Raw genomic sequence first — 22,848 nt, forward strand, 5'->3', positions numbered from 1 at the left:
AAATATTTGAACAGACACTAGGTTTGAAACCAGAATCTACCTAAAATTAGCACTTTTATCACTGCTTAAATGAACAACTACTTTAAATAGATTGCTACTATTTTTCCAAACAATTATTTCTTTAAAATTTCTGATTTTTCAACATAGCTGTGATTATTAGCTACCTTTTGAAACATTCTTATCCCACCTTATATTAAAATAGGAACTTTATTCCAGGTTAATATTGCACTAATATAGAGTTAAAATTTATTAATATATGACAAATTCATCAAAGATTATTTTAATATTGCTTTCATTTGATTTCTTTAAAGTCTATTGACACTGTAGTTAGACTAGGTAATAGATCACACTTGTTACAGTATAGACTTGTAAAAGTAAAGAAACAAATCAACTAATACAACTCTATGGTCATAAAACAGTCTAAAGAAACATGAGCTACTGCATTCTGGTTGAAGATGTAGTGTCTGAGCAGTTATTTTTTTATAAAAATTGTATAAAGTTTCATGACAGACATTTCTGTTAACCACGAAATTTTTATTTTACATTAATTCTCCTACTTAGACTATTTGGGCTACATTTTTTTAAGGCATGCATTTGCATGAACGTTTCAAAGTTATTATCATTCCTGATTATGAGTGACTCTTCCATTAAAAGTAGTAGTGCAAGAAAGAACTATGAGAGTCCTACTCTGCCCTTGTTTCCACTCTCACCTCAGAATTATATAAAAGACTAATGTTTCTCATTTTGAAGATTTCACCAGTCTTTCTGTCAAAACCTACCTATAGATTTATGGACAAGTATACAAATACCCATGTCAATCATACATCATGCACTGGTAATTACAACGAAATCCTTTCTCTTTTTTTTCTTTCCTCTCCTAATGGAAATGCAAAATATGCCATTTAATACACTAAGGACAGAGGAGAGAGGTAGATAACATGCAATACTGTAATAGTGTTTCACAAAAAAGTGACATCACTGAACTCTAAAATGAAATCATGTGTGCCCTGAGGATTTCACTTTACTGGACACTTATCATCTTTTCTTGGGGCTCCACTCTGCTTTTCCCTGAAAGGCTGCTGTTCCCTTGGGTGTCACACGTAGCCCTTTTATCTTCTATTCTACACATGCTCTTTGGGCAATATTATACACTCATCCATGTCTTTCATGATTAATTCATAACTGATGACTACAAAATGACTATCTCCAGTCCATTCCTGTCTTCTAAGCCTCCTAATCCTTATAATCAACAGTCTAATTAAATCTGTCCCCTTGCATATAGCATATCGCATACTCATATCAAACAGCACACCCAAGCTCAATCTCATCACTTTCCCTCCCACAAACATCCCTCAGATATTCCCTATGCCAGAAAATGGCACAATGTTATACATCATTTGGAACCATCCTAGATAGTTGGAACCAGCATAGGTAATCCCTGGCCAAAAATCTACCCAATTTCATTATTCAATCAATTACCAAGGCTGTTTGGTTCTAACGTGTAGATGTAAGTTGAATTCATCCATTTGCCCTTTACCATTCCCACTGCGGCTGTCTTCAACCAGAAATTCTCACCAACTGTTTAATTCAGAGAGAAGTTACTTAAATTATCTAACCCTAAATTTTCTTATCTATAAAATAAAGACTATTATAGAACCAAATGTTGTTTGTGTTTTTTTTTAAGTACTATATGCAAATCACAGATGCTAGCATATAACAAGCTGTGGCACACAATGCTGGAGTTATATTTAGTATTCATTTACCTTTCCTTGCTTACCAAAAGAAATCCAATTTTGGGAGAGGAGTCAGGAGCCTTTTGAAAAATACTCACTTTTAAAAACATGCTTGTATTTCTGTTTTTTTTTTTTTTAAGGGAAAATCATATTCTACCCTTCTTAGTCAACAGAAATGAAAAGGATAAAGTGTCATCCACTCTTTATTATAGCAATAATGTTTACCACGCCATGGCTTTTTATCAGTGGTGCTTAGTAAGGATTGAAGCCTTTAGATATCTCAATATCAATATGATGCTCGATTAAACCTTATAATTTCCTTTTAAAGTATCATTGACCCTATTTTGCAGTCATAAACACAATTCTGTAGACTTTGCATAATATAACACTTCTTTGATTAACATCAACTCATTCCTTAGCTAACAAGGAAAATATAGTTATCACTCACTCTAGAAGTTGCTTTAAAAAACAACAATGAAGGTGTTCCTCAAAACTGACCTCATGAGACTCACACCTCCCTGGCCACGAGTTTCTCTTCTTAACTCTTTGCTCTGAAAGTTTATTTTCCCCTTAACTCAATTTCTATGTCTTGTACATTTTATTACAGAGTTGTCTTTCCTACCCACCCCCTTTTTGCAAACTCACTGTTGTGTCTCAACTTCTGGCAAAGCTAGCTCCTGCTTGGAATATCTCAAAAAGTCTCCTGTCTATGTTATCTGATCATTCAACCCACAAGTTCCAGAGCAACCACCTAACATGTAACATACAGGTGAAAAACCAACATGGACCCTCTCATTTAAGTAAAAACACCAAGGCACTCCCTAATATAGCTTCCTCCTCCCTTTTTATCTCTTCTTTAACATTTTATGTAAGTACCTCATAGATCAAGCAAGATAGTACTTACTTTTAATCTCCATCATCATACCTAGGTACATATGTAGGAGATATGGTTACTTCCATTCTACTAGTTCCTTTTCCTATCAGCACTCTACCTGTCCTTCAAGTCCCGTTCTGGCAATTAATTTTTAGTTTGGGGGTATTTTTTTTCTTTACAACCCCCAGAACATTTATTTTCAGTATGCTTCTTATTTCACTTTTGCTCTTGTTACTAATTATTTGAAGTTCAAAACTATCCTATCTTTACATGTATATGTATGGCTGACTCTCTTTGCTGTTCATATGAAACTATCATAACACTTAATTGGCTAGTCCCTGATATGAAATAAAAAGTTAAAAAAAACTATTTTGCATTCTGTTTAACTTCTGCAGTAATGCAGACAGTATCCAGGACAGCAAATGCTAAGAAGATATATTAAATTATAAGTAGAAACATACACTTCACGAAGAAATTTAAAGAAATCCTTTTTTAATAAGTCAAAGGTCATTAACGTAGTAAATACTTTCCTAATACACCTTTTGGGCTTCCCAGGTGATGCTAGTGGTAAAGAACCCACTTGCCAATGCAGGAGACATAAGAGACACAGGCTCGATCCCTGGGTCGGGAAGATCCCTGGAGAAGGGAACAGAAACACACTCCAGTGTTCTCGCCTGCATAGTCCCATGGACAGAGGAGCCTGGAGGGCTACAGTCCATGGGGTTCCAAAGAGTTGGACATGACTGGGCAACTAACATTTTTACTATATCTTTTATATTATATAACTCCAGATTTTATTGATTGAGGACTTTTATAATACAGGACACATTAAAATAAACAGAAAACTAAGAGATTAAAAATATATTCTTAGGTCAGACAGCCTGCAAGCAAACAGTTTTGGATTTGACATTTGATTTTGAATGTTATAAAGCCCCTCTCTTATTCATCCTGCTCTTAGAGATAGTAGTTGTCAAAGATAATGATTAGACTTTGAAGGTAGTTTAGAGTTCAAATCCTAGTAGCATTAGCTGTTGGAGAAGGCAAAGGCAACCCACTCCAGTACTCTTGCCTGGAAAATCCCATGGACATGGACGGAGGAGCCTGGTAGGCTGGAGTCCATGGGGTCGTGAAGAGTCAGACAGGACTGAGCAACTTCACTTTCACTTTTCACTTTCATGCATTGGAGAAGGAAATGGCAACCCACTCCAGAATTCTTGCCTGGAGAATCCCAGGGACAGAGGAGCCTGGTGGGTTGCCATCTATGGGGTTGCACAGAGTCGGACACGACTGAAGCGGTTCTCAGGCATCCTTTGTCACCTTACAAATCTCATTACTTACACACAGAACATTCACACTGGGGTTAATGTTTTGTAGGACATATGCCTATCCTAAGCCTTGCAAAGAAGTTTTCCAGGTCAGTCCTATTATGGCGTCTAATGCCTTGTTGTTTCAGAGGGACAAATTCATGTCTAAAGGGGGTGGGGAATGAAGGCATCAGAAAACACAGACAAATATAGGTATTTTGAAGTGAAAAAACACTACCTTTCTCAGTACAGTAAATATCCCAATTTGTAGGAAAGTTTAGCTTAACTTATGGATAAAATTAATTTAAACCATATTTGAAGACAAATGCTTTCCAGTAAACAGCAATTTACCCAATAAGAACTTGAGTTGGGTGGGAGGTACATTATGTTTTAGCTAATCTTATTTATTAAAATGAGCTAATGGGACAGAAATTTAATCCCTAAGAAGGTATTGGATCTGTCCCAGTCCAGGAAAAAGTAAACATGTTTGTTCGGCTTCCCCCTCCCTCTGAAACTGCAGTTTTTTCTTTGTGTGTTAATTTTCTTCCATAATGGCCTTATATTGGTCCATATACTCTCGTTTGTGGCATTTTAAAATTCTGTTTACTCCTCCCCCAAACCTTCAGTTTCTATTTCTGCTCAGTTTCTACTCTGCATTTTCGTAATTCTTCACTCATATTTATATATTAGCAGAAATTAACTTTCCTCAAGCTTTATCTGACATCCCTTTTTCCACCATTAAAGTGGGTTCTATAAGATTAGGTCATCCCATATTTCATCCCTCTATTCACTCTCTCATTGGTCTCATCAGGCACAACATGCTCACCTGATATGGTAATATAAATGGTTATCACTGGCCTTAACCTCTGAGATAAACTGATGCATTTCTAATTACATCCTGGATAGTTAGTGGCCTCTGAGTATCCCAGTGGAACAGCCATCTCAAAGACTGAAATCTAAACCAATGAACCTTACAGCCTTAAAATAATTCTCCTGATATTATGTCTGCTTATTGTAGCATAGCTTCTTTTTTTTTTCTGTTAGCCAGCCACTAAGCAGAAAATTTTTAAATTATCCTTGATCCCTCTGTCATCCCAATTCTGGCCTTTGGTCATTTGCCTAGGCTTACATTCCTTCTAAAACAATAGTTTTCATATTCAGCTTTTCACTTTATTCCAATGCCATCATCCTCTATGAAGTTTATATTATATCATTATTCTGCTTACTAATTTTTCTGTTTCTACCTGCCCCAGGAAATTACTTCCTATTTATATCTACCAGACTTTTCCTATTGCTTGCAAAATGAAATGTAATCATTCAAAATCCTCTAGAGTATGCACCAATCCTATATCCTGAAGCTTATCTTTTTGTACACAGATGATCCTCAACTAAATTCACACTGGGGGAAGGAGAGGGTAGGATGGGCTGAGAGTAGCATTGACATATATATACAATCCCAGGTGTGAAACAGACAGCTAGTGGGAAGCTGCTATGTAAACTTATAGCTGGTTAACGTCGTTGTACAGTAGAAACCAATACAACATTGTAAAGCAATTACTGGAAAAAAAATTGTTTTTAAATAAACTTAAGAAAAAGACTGTTTTTCAGATTGTGTCTTTGCCATTGCCAAACAAATGTCTGGCATTTTCTTTTCCAAAAACCCAAACTCTACCTCTACGTTAATGGTCAGCTTAAATACCAGTTTCTTCAGATTACCTTCTTTAATTCCATTCCCAGATGAGCTGGAGTTTTGTCTTCTCCCTGCTCCAAACTCCTATCTCAAGTTCTCTCTTTGAATTCCAGCATTTAAGGGCACCAACTAGTGAATACCTCACCATAATGAGATGTCAGCAATAATTTGATAAAGACCATTTAATAAAAGATGTCTGAAAATACGCTTTTCTGCTTATTCCAAGCCAAACTCTATGCCAGTTTTCTTTACACTTAGATTGCCTAGTAAATAGTATGTATGTTTCTGATTTCCCAATGATCAAATTCCAAATAAATCAAATTTATGTTAGAGTGTTTATTACAATATTATAAGATTTTAATTAAAATACATATGATCACTTGTTCTTTTGTATGGTTTGGAAATTAATAGCTATGTATTTATTTTTTACTTCTTCTTGAGTGGTATGTCATATTTTTACACAGATTTTCTTGCTTTAAAAAACAGGGAAAAATATGTAATTCAAGGATACTTTCATTATGTTATTCAAATTTACTTAAAATGAAGGCTACAACTTTTATTCCTCTGAACCAAAACATCTGCTTATCCTTAAATTTCCCATATGAAATACATTTCTATAAGTCTATAGCTTTAATCAGAAGTTACAGAATGAAGAACTCCCTGAGAATTAAGTAGTCCTATGCTGTGGTATTCTCTTTATGATGACATATAAACATTACATAAAAATAAAAATCCTAAATGTATAAAAAGTGAGTAGAAAATGTGTAAAATAGCTCCCACTCTTTTTTAGAGTTCCTTAAAAAGTCCAATCTAAAACTATTTCTTAGCTTCTTAGTATTTTTTTAATCAAGTGATTTAAATTTTACTCTACTTGACTCTCAGCATTTAATTCTTTAAGGAAAGCAAAAATACTGTCAGAAGTCATGTCAACCAAAATGTATTCTAGTACCATTTATACCAGTATAAGATTCACTAAGTTGAGTCTGTTCTTTAACTGTTTCCAGGGACAGACTAAAGGGCATTAGGTGATCACACTGATGGATAGTCCCATGACATAGACAATGAACACAACTTTATTTTGAAGCTCAGTTAAATGACTATCAGTTGTGAAGGGCTTTATATTTGATGATTTATTTTCATCTGACCAATCTGAAACTTTGAAAAGAAGGAAGGTGACTGATTTCCCCCTGTCTAAATGCATGGCTAACTTAAGGTGTATTCAGATTTGAAGTTTCCACTCCAAAATAATTCTTCCCTCATTGCTAACATAATCTTCTCATCACACTGCTTATTTTCAAATCACCCATTTTATCTCTCTTGTTGCTGATAATGCAAGTCACTTCCCCTGTGTTTCTCATCACTCAACAGATCTCAGGAAGCCTTCTTCTTTGTTCACTCTAACCTGCTGATGCCATGTAGTTTTTTGCATTATTGCTCCAGTTTGAGGATGTGATTTAGGGTTCAGAATGAATATCCAAGCACATTATTGTGTCTGGAATTCTGCAAAATGTCTACATTTTATGGATGTTTTGGAATGTGCCGATGATCCTCATTTTTATATATAATAATACCTCATTGAATTTTGAAAAAGAAAGAACATCAAGGCACTGACATGTAAGTAATATTCATTAGATAACAGGCATTTTGTAAACAATTTTGATTACAAAATTTGTTTTGATACTCAAAACAACCAGAGACATGGGCAGCATAATCTAAATTTAACAAGAGGAAACAATCTCATCCAGCAAAAGACCTTTCTTAAATTCTTGTAACAGGAAATGAGAAAACTGCCTTGAACCCACGACCAATTTCCATGTTTACACTCCTTCTACAATATTCAAAGTCTGAACAAATGATTCAAGGATTTTAAGTGGTGTTAAAAAAAAAAAAAACTTCTCACAATATAGCTACACATTCACCTGTCTTTATCATCTGAAATGAGAACAAAATTGTTTTCACAAGAAGTGTAAGCCCTAATAGGGAGCAGACTGTGGTGCTGTAGATATGGGCTTTGGTTTCTGTGCCTTTCCATGCAGAAGCCATTGAGAGTTTACCTACATCTCCAGAGAATCAACATGACAGCTCATCTGTCCCTATGCCCAGTAGCACACATCAAATAAAAGAGCTATGGGATTGCCTGTTTCAAACTCTTTTTGCCTTGATCTGCAAAGATACCTCAGTAGTGTATAAAGCAAAGTCAGTTCAGAAGCTCTATAGGTAAAAAACATTTGGAAAGCTAGAGTCAAATTTAGTACCAAGCAAATATTTTCTCCAAATACATTATAGTAATTCCAACAAATATCTTCCACATAGCAGGAAGATACATTCTGTGAAATGGAAACATAAATGACATACAAATTCTATACTTAAGAACTTCCAACTTAATGGGAAAAGGAAAACTTGTACTTATTAAAAAAGACTAGAAGAGAATTTAAGAACTGGTCATAAATAGTACACTGCAGGTACTATGGGTTTTCAAAAGAGAAAAATAATTGGTCATCTGTTTAAAGAAACTACTATTATTAAAGAAACTCAAAGACAGCATTTGCTGAAGAGTTCCTGAGGTTGCCTTTTACTCGTGGCATAAACATTAATTTATGAACACGTACGCTCTGCTTCCTGAGCATGTCCTTATGCATACAAAGAGACTTAGACACAGCCATAGTCCTCAAGAAAATAGACAATCAGTAGTGGCTCTAAAACAGACTTAGAAAAAGCCTTCCTAAGGCACACAAAGGAGAGAATGATCAAGTCTTCCTTGGGGGAAGGAGAGGTGGGGAGGGTTCACAGAGTCAGTTAGTTTATACCTTCCCTACACAACTGCAAAAATTTGTCTGGCCTAGACAGTTCAGTTCAGTTCAGTCGCTCAGTCATGTCTGACTCTTTGCGACCCCATGAACTGCAGCATGCCAGGCCTCCCTGTCCATCACCAACTCCCAGAGCCTACCCAAACTCATGTCCATTGAGTCGGTGATGCCATCCAACCATCTCATCCTCTGTCATCCCCTTCTCTTCCTGCCTTCAATCTTTCCCAGCATCAGGCTCTTTTCCAGTGAGTCAGCTCTTCGCATCAGGTGGCCAAAGTATTGGAGTTTCAGCTTCAACATCAATCCTTCCAATGAACACCCAGGACTGATCTCCTTTAAGACGGACTGGTTGGATCTCCTTGCAGTCTAAGGGATTCTCAAGAGTATTCTCCAACACCACAGTTCAAAAGCATCAATTCTTCAGTGCTCAGCTTTCTTTATAGTCCAACTATCACATCCATACATGACCACTGGAAAAACCATAGTCTTGACTAGACAGACCTTTGTTGGCAAAGTAATGTCTCTGCTTTTTAATATGCTGTCTAGGTTGGTCATAACTTTCCTTCCAAGGAGTAAATGTCTTTTAATTTCATGGCTGCAATCACCATCTGCTGTGATTTTGGAGCCCCCCAAAATAAAGTCAGCCACTGTTTCCCCATCTATTTGCCATGAAGCGATGGGACCAGATGCCATGATCTTAGTTTTCTGAATGTTGAGCTTTAAGCCAACTTTTTCACTCTCTTTCACTTTCATCAAGAGATTCTTTAGTTCTTCTTCATTTTCTGCCATAAAGGGTGGTGTCATCTGCACTGTACCACAAACATTTATTGAGCAACAAAATCATTAGTCTCTAGACTGACACTAGGCAGTTGCTAGATTTGCCACTGGAAATGCCAAGAGAAACAGTTACGAAAAAGGGAGATAAATGGAGTAAATGCTATGGAAAAGTTAAAAGGCCTGGTGATATATTTAATTCCTTAGTTAATGCTTTAGCTCCAAGGCAGTGCCAAGTGTTTTCTCTCTATAAACTTTGAAACTTGGCTTTCCCAGTTAAAGTGAAAGATCATGATCAAGGATAGCCAAGAATGTGACCAAATCAAAGCTCAATTAAAAAATGCTAAGTTCTATTTATAGTTATAAATTTTATAGTACCATGTTTTTTCTTCAAAATACTTTCAAAAATAATATCCATTTATTTAACAGTCAACTTCTGAAGGTAAAGATTGATTTCCACAGATTCTAGGTTCTGTGTGGATAAATAGGAGTAATACTTCCATTTAGTTGACATTTTTCCCTAAAACAATGATACTAAAAGATGTTATTTCCTACTTGAATTGCATTGAGATTTTCACCCACTTCCAGCTGCATGTTATCCGAGGAGCAGAAGGAGTGATGTGTTGAGGAAGAAAATGCTTCTACCAGGAGCATATGCTGCTAGGTCTGTAACAAGTTATCAGGGTGCGTGGGCAGAGTAACATTTGTTGTGGAATACTTAAGAACTGAGGACCAAATTTCTTTAACAGTCTGGGCAACTCACACAAACACTGGAGCAAATATTAAGCAGAATTGCCAGGATAATGAGAAATTTCAGTACCTACAAAGGCATAAAATGAAATACACTCCAATCCACTTCAGTCCCCACCAACAACTCATATATGTACTTTTCTGCATAGCTGTAACTAGAAATGTTTGGCCTCTCTTCATTCACCTCACCCTTCTTCATTCGATGGTACTTACCAAACCTTTTTTTTTTTCCCTTCAAAAAGAAGCAATAGGAAATTGCTCAGCAGATAACTGAATACCATTAACATGTTGAAGATACATGTGCTTTTCCTGTAGCCCAGTGACTTGAAGGAAAATGTTACACTTATTAAAAATTTACTAAATTCTGAAAGAAGATTTTGTGATTTGTACATTTTGTACATTTCAGTTCATTTTAAAAGACATGGCTTCCACCTTCAGGTGGAAGTGATAGGTTGGGTGTTTAGTTTCTTCAACAGCTAAAAAGCAAATACAAAACAAGAAACTTGTAAAGAAATAAAATCTCAGACTTGTCTTGGTATCAGAGAGACAACTGAAAAAAAAAAAGTGAAGATTCAAGAACTGATCTTATATATGTATCAAAGACAGCAATTCTAGGAATAATTATTTTGTTGTGTTTTGCTATTACTGACTCAAAAGTCATTATTTCAAAACCCATATGGTCTATATGACAATATAAAGATTAAAAGAAAATATTAACCTAAAGAATACTTTTATGAGAATTAAATCATGCCAAAACTCTTAGCAGTTTAAAATTTGTATAAATGTCTTAATTTACATTTCTACCTGTCTCTGACCTTTTCTTTCGCTAATCCTCAACCTGATCACAGAGCTTTAGACAAGCTAATCTAATTACTAATCCTCCATGCCTCCTTTTCTTGATTTCTTCCGCACAGTTTCTCCTTGCAAGTGCTTGGAATACACTTCAGCACCTTACTTCTATTCTTAACCTTCTCCATCCTCAAATGGACCAGCAATTTCTCCAGCCCAGTGCTAAATTCTCTGAGCCAGTCTCTCTTCTTTTTCTTCTACTTGTGTGGCACATGAACCTTCAGTTCAGTTCAGTTCAGTCACTTAGTCATGTCCAACTCTTTGCGACCCCATGGACTGCAGCACCCCAGGCCACCCTGTCCATTACCAACTCCTGGAGTTTACCCTAACTCATGTCCATTGAGTCAGTGATGCCATCCAACCATCTTATCCTCTGTCGTCCCATTCTTCTCTCGCCTTCAATCTTTTCCAGCATCAGGCTCTTTTCAAATGAGTCAGCTCTTTGCATCAGATGGCCAGAGTATTGGAGTTTCAGCTTCAACACCAGTCCTTCCAATGAACACCCAGGACTGATCTCCTTTAGGATGGACTGGCTGGATCTCCTTGCAGTCCAAGGGACTCTCAAGAGTCTTCTCCAACACCGCAGTTCAAAAGCATCAATTCTTTGGCGCTCAGCTTTCTTTACTGGAAAAACCATAGCCTTGACTCGATAGGCCTTTGTTGGCAAAATAATGTCTCTGCTTTTTAATATGCTGAATGTATTAACCCTAATCTAAGAGCAAGCAATAGCATCTCCAAAATACCTTTACGGATCGGAAGTGGGGGGGCAAGTTTTCAACGTGGGAAAGGGATTTAAGAGGAATTTGAAGGAAAACTATTTCTTAGCCAGCACACTGTTTTTGCTTAATTAATTATGAGTCAATAAAAGATATACTCACATATCATACAAGATTGAAAAAATCATTTATTTGTAGTTGTCATAAACTCTCACAAGCCATCTCTTGATAATTTTTGGGAGGTAAGGATCATGTATTCTTCTACTACATTTAAAGAAAATCTGCAACAGTGCAGTGCACACAGTCAGCCCTAGAGAAGCATTCATGGACTGAACAAAGAAATTACCTCCAGGCGTGGCCAGATGCCCCAGGCATACAATCCTTAAGTACCTTTGCCTTTCTTTCACACAGAAAAAAAAATGCTCTGTATTTTTTGTGTGTATAGGGACAATTTTTTAAGGTCTATTTCTCCAACTACAATGGATGTACCATGGTCAGGGACCACATTTGTTTCTCCTTTCCACTGTGTGCCCATTGTCTAATTCAATGCCTGCAATTAGAGTGACTTCTCTAAACATCTACTGAATAAATGATGCGTGAATACTCAGGGCTTAAAGAAATAAAGGCACAGTATCGGAATTTCAGTCTACAAGTATCTGTTCCTTGAATATTTCATCCTTAAAAACATGGACAAGCTAGAAGTTATTATTCAAAAGAAAATAAGGGGAAAAGAAAATTAAAGAAATGAAAGCCTTCCTTGTGAGGAAAGACTTAAAAAGCTGAATACACAAAGCTGGGCTAGACTAAAACTCTGAAGAAATGTGAACAGATTCCACACATTTTTTAAAGTAAAGAAGGACTTAGTCTAAACAGTGGAGTGAGGGCATAGAGGAGGAGCCATGGGACTCACAGTGGCTGGTCTCACGAACCCCAACAGCTTCCAAGAAATCAGCCACAGAGGGCAAAGTAAGAAAGTCTGGTGTGCTTGGAAGAATATTTTTCAAACACCTTGGGCCCCTGAGGCATCCAAGTGGTTTGTCTTGAGATCAGAACCCAAGGATTTTTGGTCTTCAACCCATCCAGAGATCTATGATGGTTTCTAGTGAGTGGAAACTTGTCATTCTCACATTGCTTGTGGTAAAACAAACACCCAAGGGAAAATGCTTTGTTTCTTACAATATGCTGCTACTGCTGCTAAGTCGCTTCAGTCGTGTCCGACTCTGTGCGACCCCATAGACGGCAGCCCACCAGGCTCCGCCGTCCCTGGGATTCTTCAGGCAAGAATACTGAAGTGGATTGCCATTTCCTTCTCCAGTGCATGAAAGGGAAAAGTGAAAGTGAAGTCACTCAGTCGTGTCCGACTCTCAGCGACCCCATGGACTGCAGCCTACTAGACTCCTCCGTCCATGGGATTTTCCAGGCAAGAGTACTGGAGAGGGGTCCCATTGTATAAGACAAATAGTATAAATTTGTCTTATCCTATTTCTCCTTTGAGTAGAAACTATAGGTCAGATTTTAAAAGAATTTTAAAAATATGTGTCATTTTAGAATGACAAACCCATTCACATTAAAAACTATTAGGTTTTCCAAAAAGTCATGATGTAGGACTCAAAGAATCTTGTGTTAGTTATCAGAAAATCTGGCTTCAAGCTTCAGATGCCTCTAACTAGCCATGTGATCTTGGTTAAGACACATACCATTTTGTTTCAGATTTCTCATCTGTAAATATAGAACTAATAAAACATTTTATGTATGTCCCATAGAATTGTTGAGCTAATACAATGAAAATGATTATTGTGAAATTACTTTGTGAATACTAAGCTGTTTCATAGCAATTGGGAAATAGCTATTGTCTGACAAATTCCTACAGTGTCCTAGTAGTTTGACAGCCAATTTGAAAGGTAACAAAATAGTACTGTAATGGTGATTCCCCTTACTAGTGTTAGTTCCTAGAATTTCATCAAGTTACTAATACAATTCAGAGAATTCTAGAATGTTCAGGTTGATATCCTGTAAAAAATTTCATGTTCATATTGGAAATGTTTTTTTTTCAATATGTGTTTTACAATTTAATACAATGTAAATTTGTTGAGGACACCAGCCTAATATTTTTTCAGCATGTTTGATACTGTACTAGTACTTAAAATGCCCCAACTTACAGTTATTTTTCTTGGGATTTTTTGGAAAACCTAAAAACAGTATTGTTTATGCCAGAGCCATAGCACAGTTTTCTTTATAGCATAGGAATGACTTAATGAAAAATAATTAGTATTATCAAAATAGATAGACACAAATGCAAAATTATGTATTTCTCTTTGGCTCCATCCCAAATACGTTCTACTGAAAATGCACCCTAGATAGTAGAGTCATAAATTGGACTTAAATATCCATTTCTTAAATTCCTACCTTTATGGACACTAGTAGACAGGTAAGCATCCCATTGAGAAATAGAAGTCTTATTTAATAAGCATAATGCTCATTTTTTTTGCTTTAATATTTTCCAACTTAACTGTTCTTTCTTTTAAAATAAATGTACAGAAAAATAATAGTTATGTCTTTAAGCCAAAAATAGTAGTCTGTTATCTTGTCAGTGGTATTTTTATTATTGATCAAGACAAATTTATTGGTGCTAAGAAAAAAAAAAAAAAACTACTTAAGAATAAGAATAAGCCTATAAGAATAATCCAATCAGAAAGACTAGATTGGATGCAAAAATGTTGAAATTCTGATATCTAATATTATCTCACCCTTATAATCTTGAGAAAAATCCCCTCACTATGGTTCTCTATCTTCTCCCCTGTAGAAAGTAAACCTAGATGGGCACCAACAATCTTCTCAAAATCTAAACATTTTTAGGACTTATCTGTGTATCAGAGCAAGAAACAGAGAATTGAAGCCATCTTTAAGGAATTTAATATGAAAACTAACTGGGAAAGGGAGAGAAGAAAAGAAAGAGTAGTGGGGTGGAGGAAAGAAAGACTGGGAGATTGGGGTTGGTAGATGAAAACTATTATGATAGCTCAGTTGGTAAAGAATCCACCGGTGATACAGGAGACCGCGGTTGGATTCCTGGGTCAGGAAGATCCGCTGCAGAAGGGAAAGGCTACCCACTCCAGTATTCTTGGGCTTCCCTTGTGGCTCAGCTGGTAAAGAATCCACCTGCAATGTGGGAGACCTGGGTTCGATCCCTGGGTTGGAAAGATACCCTAGAGAAGGAGAGGCTACCCACTCCAATATTCTGGCCTGAAGAATTCCATGGACTGTATAATCCATGGGCCAGTGAAGAGTCAGACAGGAGTGAGCGACTTTCACTTTCAATTTCATAGAATGGATAAACAATAAGGTCCTATTGTACAGGATAGGGAACTATATTCATTATCCTGGGATAACCATAATGGAAAAGAATATAAAAGGATGTAGGTATGTGTATAAACTGAGTCACTTTGCTGTACAGGAGAAATTAAGATAACATTGTAAGTCGGCTATATTTCAATGAAAAATAAATTAAGAAAAAAAGACAGAGTAAACAATCCTTGTGAAAGAAAACTAAAATATGACTGGATTTGTGGAGAAGGAAGTTAAAGGAGTCAAATATGCCAGAGAAATGTATGAATCTTATGCCAGAGAAACTAGAAAATGACAACATGAAAACTTGGAGAGTAGAGGTGGGAAAGATTATAAGATCAGTTTTAGAGATAATGAGTTGAGTAAGATTTATATTTACATGACAGAAGACAGGGAACTGTAATATTCTAGAACTCAGAAGGGGTGTCAGAGCTGGGGAAATAACTTTAAGAATCTTGGTGTGGATTTGAAAACAGAAACCATGGGAGAACATGAGTCTTTACAGAGGACATTTTGACAGGAAGGAGGAAACAGCCAAAGTGATGGTCATGAGGCAAGTCCCTTCTTGGGCAATAAGAATATGAACCAGAAAATGAGGCTGAGATGGAATCTCTGAGAGGAAGCAGTGCTTGGCATAGAGAGTACAAAGAGCCATCTTTCCAAGAATGATGGAGTGACTAACCACAGAGAGCTAACTTTAGTTCTTACATCTCTTTACAAATCTTTACAACTAATATATTTCTCTGTCACTTACTTGCACCATTGTGACAGGAAAGTTTTCCTAAACTGAAAACTGAATATTTTAAATGATTCAGTTTTAGGAATAGAAACATATTTACATAAGTCTGTCATTAGGCTATATTTCAATAACATAAGCGAACAAAAGTCAAGTAGTCACGTATTGATAATCACAATGAGCAGTGTGAAATGCTATCTTGGAATAATTCTCTAAATTTAGTAATAGAAGTGGCATATTTTGACTTCAACCCAACTAAATTTTATTTCAATTCAATAAAAATTTTGATGTGTTATACTCTGCAAGGAATCATGACAAGTGTAAGATGAATGAAAGTCACTAATATACCAGATACAACATGATCAATCTGGATGACAATTAACAGAATATAAACAAAGCCACTCTGGAAATTCAGGAGAAAGAGAAAGTACTTTAGTTAGTTCAGGGGACTGGAAGAAGCTACAGAGAAGTGACATTTAGTTGACTCAGGGATTTGATAAGTGAAGACCATGTTGGGGCTAAAGAGAACACTTCAGATGGAAAAAGAAATGAATCAGGAAAGGCCCAAGGAAGTAAAAACAGAGACTGTAACTTCAGAATTTGATTTATTCTTTGAAGAATAGGTGATCAAATATATTTGTTGTATTGATGAATGAGTAAATTAATGAATTAGCAGGCAAGTCTTGTCAATTAGGATGTAGATGGCATCAAAATGAATGGACACAGTTTTGGTTATTAATACTATTGTTCTCTGCCCACATAGAAGAGTTAAGAAGAATCATTGTCTTCACTGAAAAACCTGCACTCAAAGTGCAGAAGCTTGATTTTAAAAATTAAACAAATTATTAAAAACTGTACATAAAATATTTGGTCTGAAATTTCATAATTTCTTACATGTGACACTACAGACACTTCAACAGCTATGGTATCAGAAAAATCTTGAAAATTTGCATATTGATCATCCAAATGTTTCCAAAGCTTTAATGTTGTTTTCACAGTAAGTGTGTATAAAGACTACATTCATCTTCATGTGCACAGATTAGTTCTTCATCCAACAACAGGCTTATGGGCAGTGATGCAAGTTGAAGATTCATAAACACAGAAGTAAAACGAGTGAAGAAATGAGTAAGAATAACTGAATAACTGACATGATTTTCCTAGACTCAGCCAGTAACTACTACTTGTGGCTTAGACGGTGAAGAATCCATCTGCAAATCAAACCTGGGTTTGATCCCTGGGCTGAGAAGATCCCCTGCAGAAGGGAATGGCTACCCACTCTAGTATTCTTGCCTGGAAAATTTCATGGACAGAGGAGCCTGATGGGCTACAGTCATGGGGTCGCAAAGAGTCAGCCATGACTGAGTGACTAATACTTTGTGTGATGAATTCCTAAAAATTTATTTGAAGACAAAAAATGGAACATACCTGGCTGGAAGGGAGAAAGAAGGGGTTGCTGAAGCTAGATCTGACAGATGGGATTTGGACAGGCAAAATGAAAGGGGCAGGGGAAATAAAATATGCCACTATGGTAGAAGAGTGGAAATATTTGGAAGACTGGGCAGAAAACAACCCTTGCAAAGCCGAAGAGTAAATCCTGGAAAGAAGTTGGAATTAGAGAGAAATACATACAATGGAGCACCATTAGAAAGCAATTTAAAAGTAGCTGAAAGCATTTGGAGTCAATATACAATACAATAAAACAATTTGGAAATTCTTGAATAACTAAGTGGCATAATGAAATGTGAGCTTTTCTTTTGCAAAATTGCTTTGAAAGCAATGTAAATGATAAATTAGAATGGAAAACAGTTCAGTTAGAAGGAAGATATGGTATTACTATGTGGTACTGGATTAATAGGATGGTGTGATTAGTCACCCAGAGCCTGACATTATGGAGTGTGAAGTCAAGGGGGCCTTAAGAAGCACTACTGTTAGTAAAGCTATTGGATGTGATGAAATTCCAGCAGAATTATTCAAATCCCTAAAGGATGATGCCATCAAGGTTTTGCACTTATTATGTAAACAAATCTGGAAGACCCAGCAGTGGCCACTCCTCATTCCAAATCCCAGCCAGAACAGAACCAGAATTTGAGTTTTCTACCAAGAGGAGGTAATCAGTCTCCAATCCTCAGCTCAGGCTGAGGCCCTTCAACCAGATTCCTGTGTCCAGGACCAGTGGACTAGAAAAAAGGGGAAGGATAGGAAGAGTTAAGGAGAGGAAAGAGAAAGGGAAGGAGAGAGAGGTCAATAAAGTCTCTTGTTCCTTACCGGTCGGGCACTCTGGCCAGTTGTCCGCATCAGGAGGAGACCAGGGACAAAAGGGTCCCAGTTGCAGCCGCTCGGTCTGGTCCATTGGCAGGCAAGCTGGCCCCTGATTACCCCGAGTGGTCGGGAAGTCAGTCGCAGTGAAGAAGAGTCCCCGCCAGAGTCCCCATTTGTTGCAGGAAGGGGGACCCCTTCCACTGCCCGAAACTGGGCTCTTGTCTTAACACTTGGAAATGAATTGTCCAAGGAGACACATGTGCTGACAAAGCAAGGGATTTTATTGGGAAACGGCACCCGAGTGGAGAGCAGTAGGGTAAGGGAACCCAGGAAAACAGCTCTGCCACAGATTTTATGGTGATAGGATTAGTTTCTGGGTTGTCTTTAGCCAGTCATTCTGACTCGGAGTCCTTCCTGGTGGTCCACGCCTTGTTCAGCCAAGATGGATGCCAGTGAGAAGGATTCTGGGAGGTATTCGGACATATGGTGTCTCCTTTCGACCTTTCCTGAACTCTTCCGGTTAGTGGTAGCTTATTAGTTCTGTGTTCCTTACCAGGACCTCCTGTCGTAAAACAACTCATGCAAATGGTTACTATGGTGCCTGGCCAGGGTGGGTGGTTTCAGTCAATGTGCTTCCCCTAACAATACCAAAGAATGTGCTAACCATTGAACAATCGCATTCATCTCCCACGCTAGTAAGGTCATGCTTAAAAACTTGCATGCTAGGCTTTAGCATTATTTGAATAAAGAACTTCCAGGTGTCCAAGCTGGGTTTAGAAAAGGAAGAAGACCTAGAGATCAAATTGCCAACATTTGCTGGATTACAGAGAAAGCAAGGGAATTTCTGAAAAACATCTATCTCTGTTTCATTGACTACGCTCAAGTCTTTGTGTGGATCATGACAAACTGTGGAAAGCTCTTAGAGAGATGGGAATACCAGACCATCTTACCTGTCTCCTAAGAACCTGTATGTGGGTCAAGAAGCAACAGTTAGAACCCTGTATGGAACAAATGACTGGTTCAAGATCGAGAAAGGAGTACGACAGGGCTGTTCGCTGTCACCTTTTTGCTTAACCTATACGCTGCGCAAATCATGAGAAATGTCAGACTGGATGAGTTACAAGCTGGAATCAGGATAGGTGGGAGAAAGATCAACAACCTCAGAAATGCAGATGATACCACTCTAATTGCAGAAAGTGAAGAGGAACTGAAGAGCCTTTTGATGAGGGTGAAGGAGAAGAGTAAAAGAGCTTGCTTAAAACTAAGTATTAAAAAACTAAGATCATGGCATCTGGCCCCATTACTGCATGGCAAATAGAAGGGGAAAAGAGGGAAGTTGTGACAGATTTCCTCTTCTTGGGCTCCAAAATCACTGCTGACAGTGACCGCAGCCATGAAATCAGAAGACAATTGCTTCTTGGCAGGAAAGTGATGACAAACCTAGACAGTGTGTTGAAAACCAGAGACATTACTCTGCCGACAAAGATCTGTATAGTCAAGGCTATGATCTTCCCAGTGGTCATGTATGGTAGTGAGAGCTGGACTGTAAAGAAGGAAGAATGCCAAAGAATTGATGCCTTCGAACTTAGGTGCTAAGACTCCTAAGAGTCCCTTGGACATCAAGGAGATCAAACTAGTCAATCTTAAGGGAGGCCAACCCTGAATATTCACTGGAAGGACTGATGCTGAAGCTGAAGTTCTAGTATTTAGTCATCTGATGCAAACAGATGACTCATTGGAAAAGTCTCTGATGCTGGGAAAGATTGAGAACAGAAGAAAAAGATGTCAGAGGATGAGACGGCTGGACGGCATCACTGATGCAATGAACATGAACTTGGGAAAACTCCGGGAGATGGTGAGGGACAGGGAGGCCTGGCATGCTGCAGTCCATGGGGTCGCAAAGAGTCGGGCATGACTAGGTGACTGAACAACAACAATGGTATTATGAGGTGATGAGGGTGATGAGAGTTTGACTTGGTTGAAGACAGTGGGAATAAAGGAAAAAGGGGGAAAGTTCTGCTTTTTGCCAATACCGAGTGTAAAAAATGGAAGGAAAGATGGAAAGGGAAGCTGATTCTAAGATTTCCAGCCAGAGAACATTGAATAAATATGATAATAGGTACATGCATGCTACGTTGCTTCAGTTGTGTTTGACTCTTTGTGATTCTATGACTTGTAGCCTACCAGGCTCCTCTGTCCATGACATTCTCCAGGTAAGAATACTGGAGTGGGCTGCTATGGCCTTCTCCAGGTGATCTTCCTGACCTAGGGATGGAACCCATGTCTCTTATGTCTCCTGCATTGGCAGACAGGTTCTTTACCACTAGCACCACCTGGGAAGCCCAGTAACAGGTACTGCTGCTGCTGCTGCTAAGTCGCTTCAGTCGTGTCCAACTCTGTGCAACCCCATAGATGGCAGCCCACCAGGCTCCACCGTCCTTGGGATTCTCCAGGCAAGAATACTGGAGTGGGTTGCCATTTCCTTCTCCAGTGCATGAAAGGGAAAAGTGAAAGTGAAGACGTGCAGTCATGTCCGACTCTTAGCGACCCCATGGACTGTAGCCTACCAGGCTCCTCCGTCCATGGGATTTTCCAGGCAAGAGTACTGGAGTGGGGTGCCATTGCCTTCTCTGAGGAACAGGTACAGAAATGAGCAATTGGGAAGATCTAGTTTTATGGTAAGATGTGGACATATTCATTTTAAGGAGGCTGAAAGAATACTCTGGTAAAAATATTCTATTTCAGTTGGAAAAAAAATTTCGTGTATAGAGTAAGACTGGGGTCAGGAGTGGAAGTGCTGGTTTAGGCATCATGTGAGTAGGGAGGATGTATAGTGAGTGCAGGGGAAATGAATAGAGATTAGGTTAAGGATAGAGAGCAGAAAGTTCAAGATAGAGAAGCACAGAAAAAACTAGGAAGCATGCACGAGGAATGAGGCTCAAGATTTGAGACAGAGAGAGATGGAGAAGAAATTTTTGGATTATTCATGCAAAGATCAATATAAAATAATGGTAGTAAGATATTATGAAAAACAAATTACAAATTGCTCATTCTTTTTCTTATCTAGATAAATAGCAATACCTCCCTCTGTGATCCAAGTGAGGGGTAGTGTATGTTTGTTCACTGTTTTTCAAGACTAGGAGAAATCTAATTATACTTGAAAGTTGATTGTGTAGAATCCATTAATTTTAAAAATTAATATGAAGAGTAAATATACAGGAAATGAGGTTGTCAATGAGGGATAAAAATGGGATATAGACCACAGGGGAAGAAATTTGCTTTGAGTCATCACTGTGATATATTCAGTCCACACAGATTGAAGCAAAAGGAGGAAAGGCAAATTTAAGAACACAGTGAAAAAAAAACAAAAACCCTGAATCTTCAAATTATGCTTTATCGAAGCTTATTTTTTTCCTGAAAAAAGAAAGTTAATTGAAACATTCTAAATATAACACATGCTATATATTTTTGAGTTAAATCACAGAATCGAGGAGAGAATTTTAATTCCTAGTGCAGGCCCTGGGCTTCTTTGGCTTCCTTAAAATATTACTCCCAAAGGAGCTTATAAACATAGCAGTGCATTTTCCTTAAGAGATGTAGATGAAGGTCGCTAACAGGGAATCACCTTCCATCAGAATATAATATAATTCTGGACCATGCATTTGAATAGGAATACTTTGTTAAACTCTCAAGTTCTTATACTACTGAAATCCAAGGAAACCTCTATAGTTACTACAGTAATAACCTGCAAATTTCTGTTTGATCTATGTTAAGCATAAATTCTATTACCTCAGGATTTATCTACTGGTGAAAAACATCTCATTTTTTCTTTTTTTTTTTTAGAAAACGATTAAATCCTCCTTTTAATGCATATTTTTCAAAGGATATGAGCAACCTATATAATTACAAAATTCTACAAGGTAATTAATTACGATGCATTTATCAATAAGGAGTCTCCTCCAAAAAAAATCAGTTATCATTGGAAAAATGCCAAGTGAATAACATATGACAAAATAGGTTCAAATAAATATTCCTAAATCTCACTTTACAAGAGTAAGTAACACATACATATGCATGACACAAGAAATGTAATTATCTGAAATTACATTTGAAATCATACAATCAAATTATTTTTAATATAATTCCAAATGGTTCAATTCCTTGGCAAATGACAATACATGTATTTAAAACATTAATTTAAATGCATTCTAATCAGAAAACCAAACCCATTCCTCCATCATTTTGAGAAAAAATTATTTTCCATATTCTTTCCTCAATATCTCCCACAACAAACCCATTCCTCATTTTTTAGAAAAAATTGTTTTCAGTATATCTTCCTTGATATCTCCTATGACCCTTTCCTTCTATTCTGTTGTTATCACTCATGTTGGACCATGTGCCTTAAACACTAGCTCTCTCCTTTCTGTCTCCACCACCCAATCCTACTTCTCATCAAGGTCTAGCTTAAATGCCACCTTCCTCCATGAACTCTTCAGAACATCCCAGTTTTAATTGATTACTCTATTAATTCTGAACTTTAATACCAGAAAACTATTTTCAATACACATTAGTTTATCAGATAATATGTATGATTCTGGGCTTCCCAGGTGGTGCTAGTGGTAAAGAACCCGCTTGCCAATGCAAGAGAGTTAAGAGACGTGGGGTTTGATCCCTGGGTTGGGAAGATCCCCTGGAGGAGGGCATGGCAACGCACCCCAGTATTCTTGCCTAGAGAATCCCATGGATAGGAGAGCCTGGCAGGCTACATTCCATAGGGTCGCAAAGAATCAGACACGACTGAGCACGCACACACACAAATGTATGATATACATTAAAAAGTACCTTATATAAATGCTACATTCCTCACTCCTATCTCATTAGACTATAAGGTCCCTGAAAGCAAGATTCACATCTAACTCTTTGAATATATTTCAGTACCTAGTACATGATTACATATAACTCCCATACTTGTATGTTGAGTAAATTTTGATTATTCTCTGATAATTACCAC

The 22,848-nt window shown here is 37.4% G+C and overlaps 1 protein-coding gene across 1 annotated transcript in view; it reads right to left on the reverse strand.

Annotated features, from left to right (window-relative positions):
* The window catches only part of HCN1 (hyperpolarization activated cyclic nucleotide gated potassium channel 1), a 435,287-nt gene that overhangs the window by 385,440 nt on the left and 26,999 nt on the right, over positions 1-22,848 (reverse strand). The gene's annotated exons all lie outside the window — the stretch shown is intronic.

Source organism: Giraffa tippelskirchi, chromosome 8 (assembly GCF_054371585.1).
Source record: "Giraffa tippelskirchi isolate mGirTip1 chromosome 8, T2T-mGirTip1v1.2.pri, whole genome shotgun sequence".
Classification (NCBI taxonomy): Eukaryota; Metazoa; Chordata; class Mammalia; order Artiodactyla; family Giraffidae; genus Giraffa; species Giraffa tippelskirchi.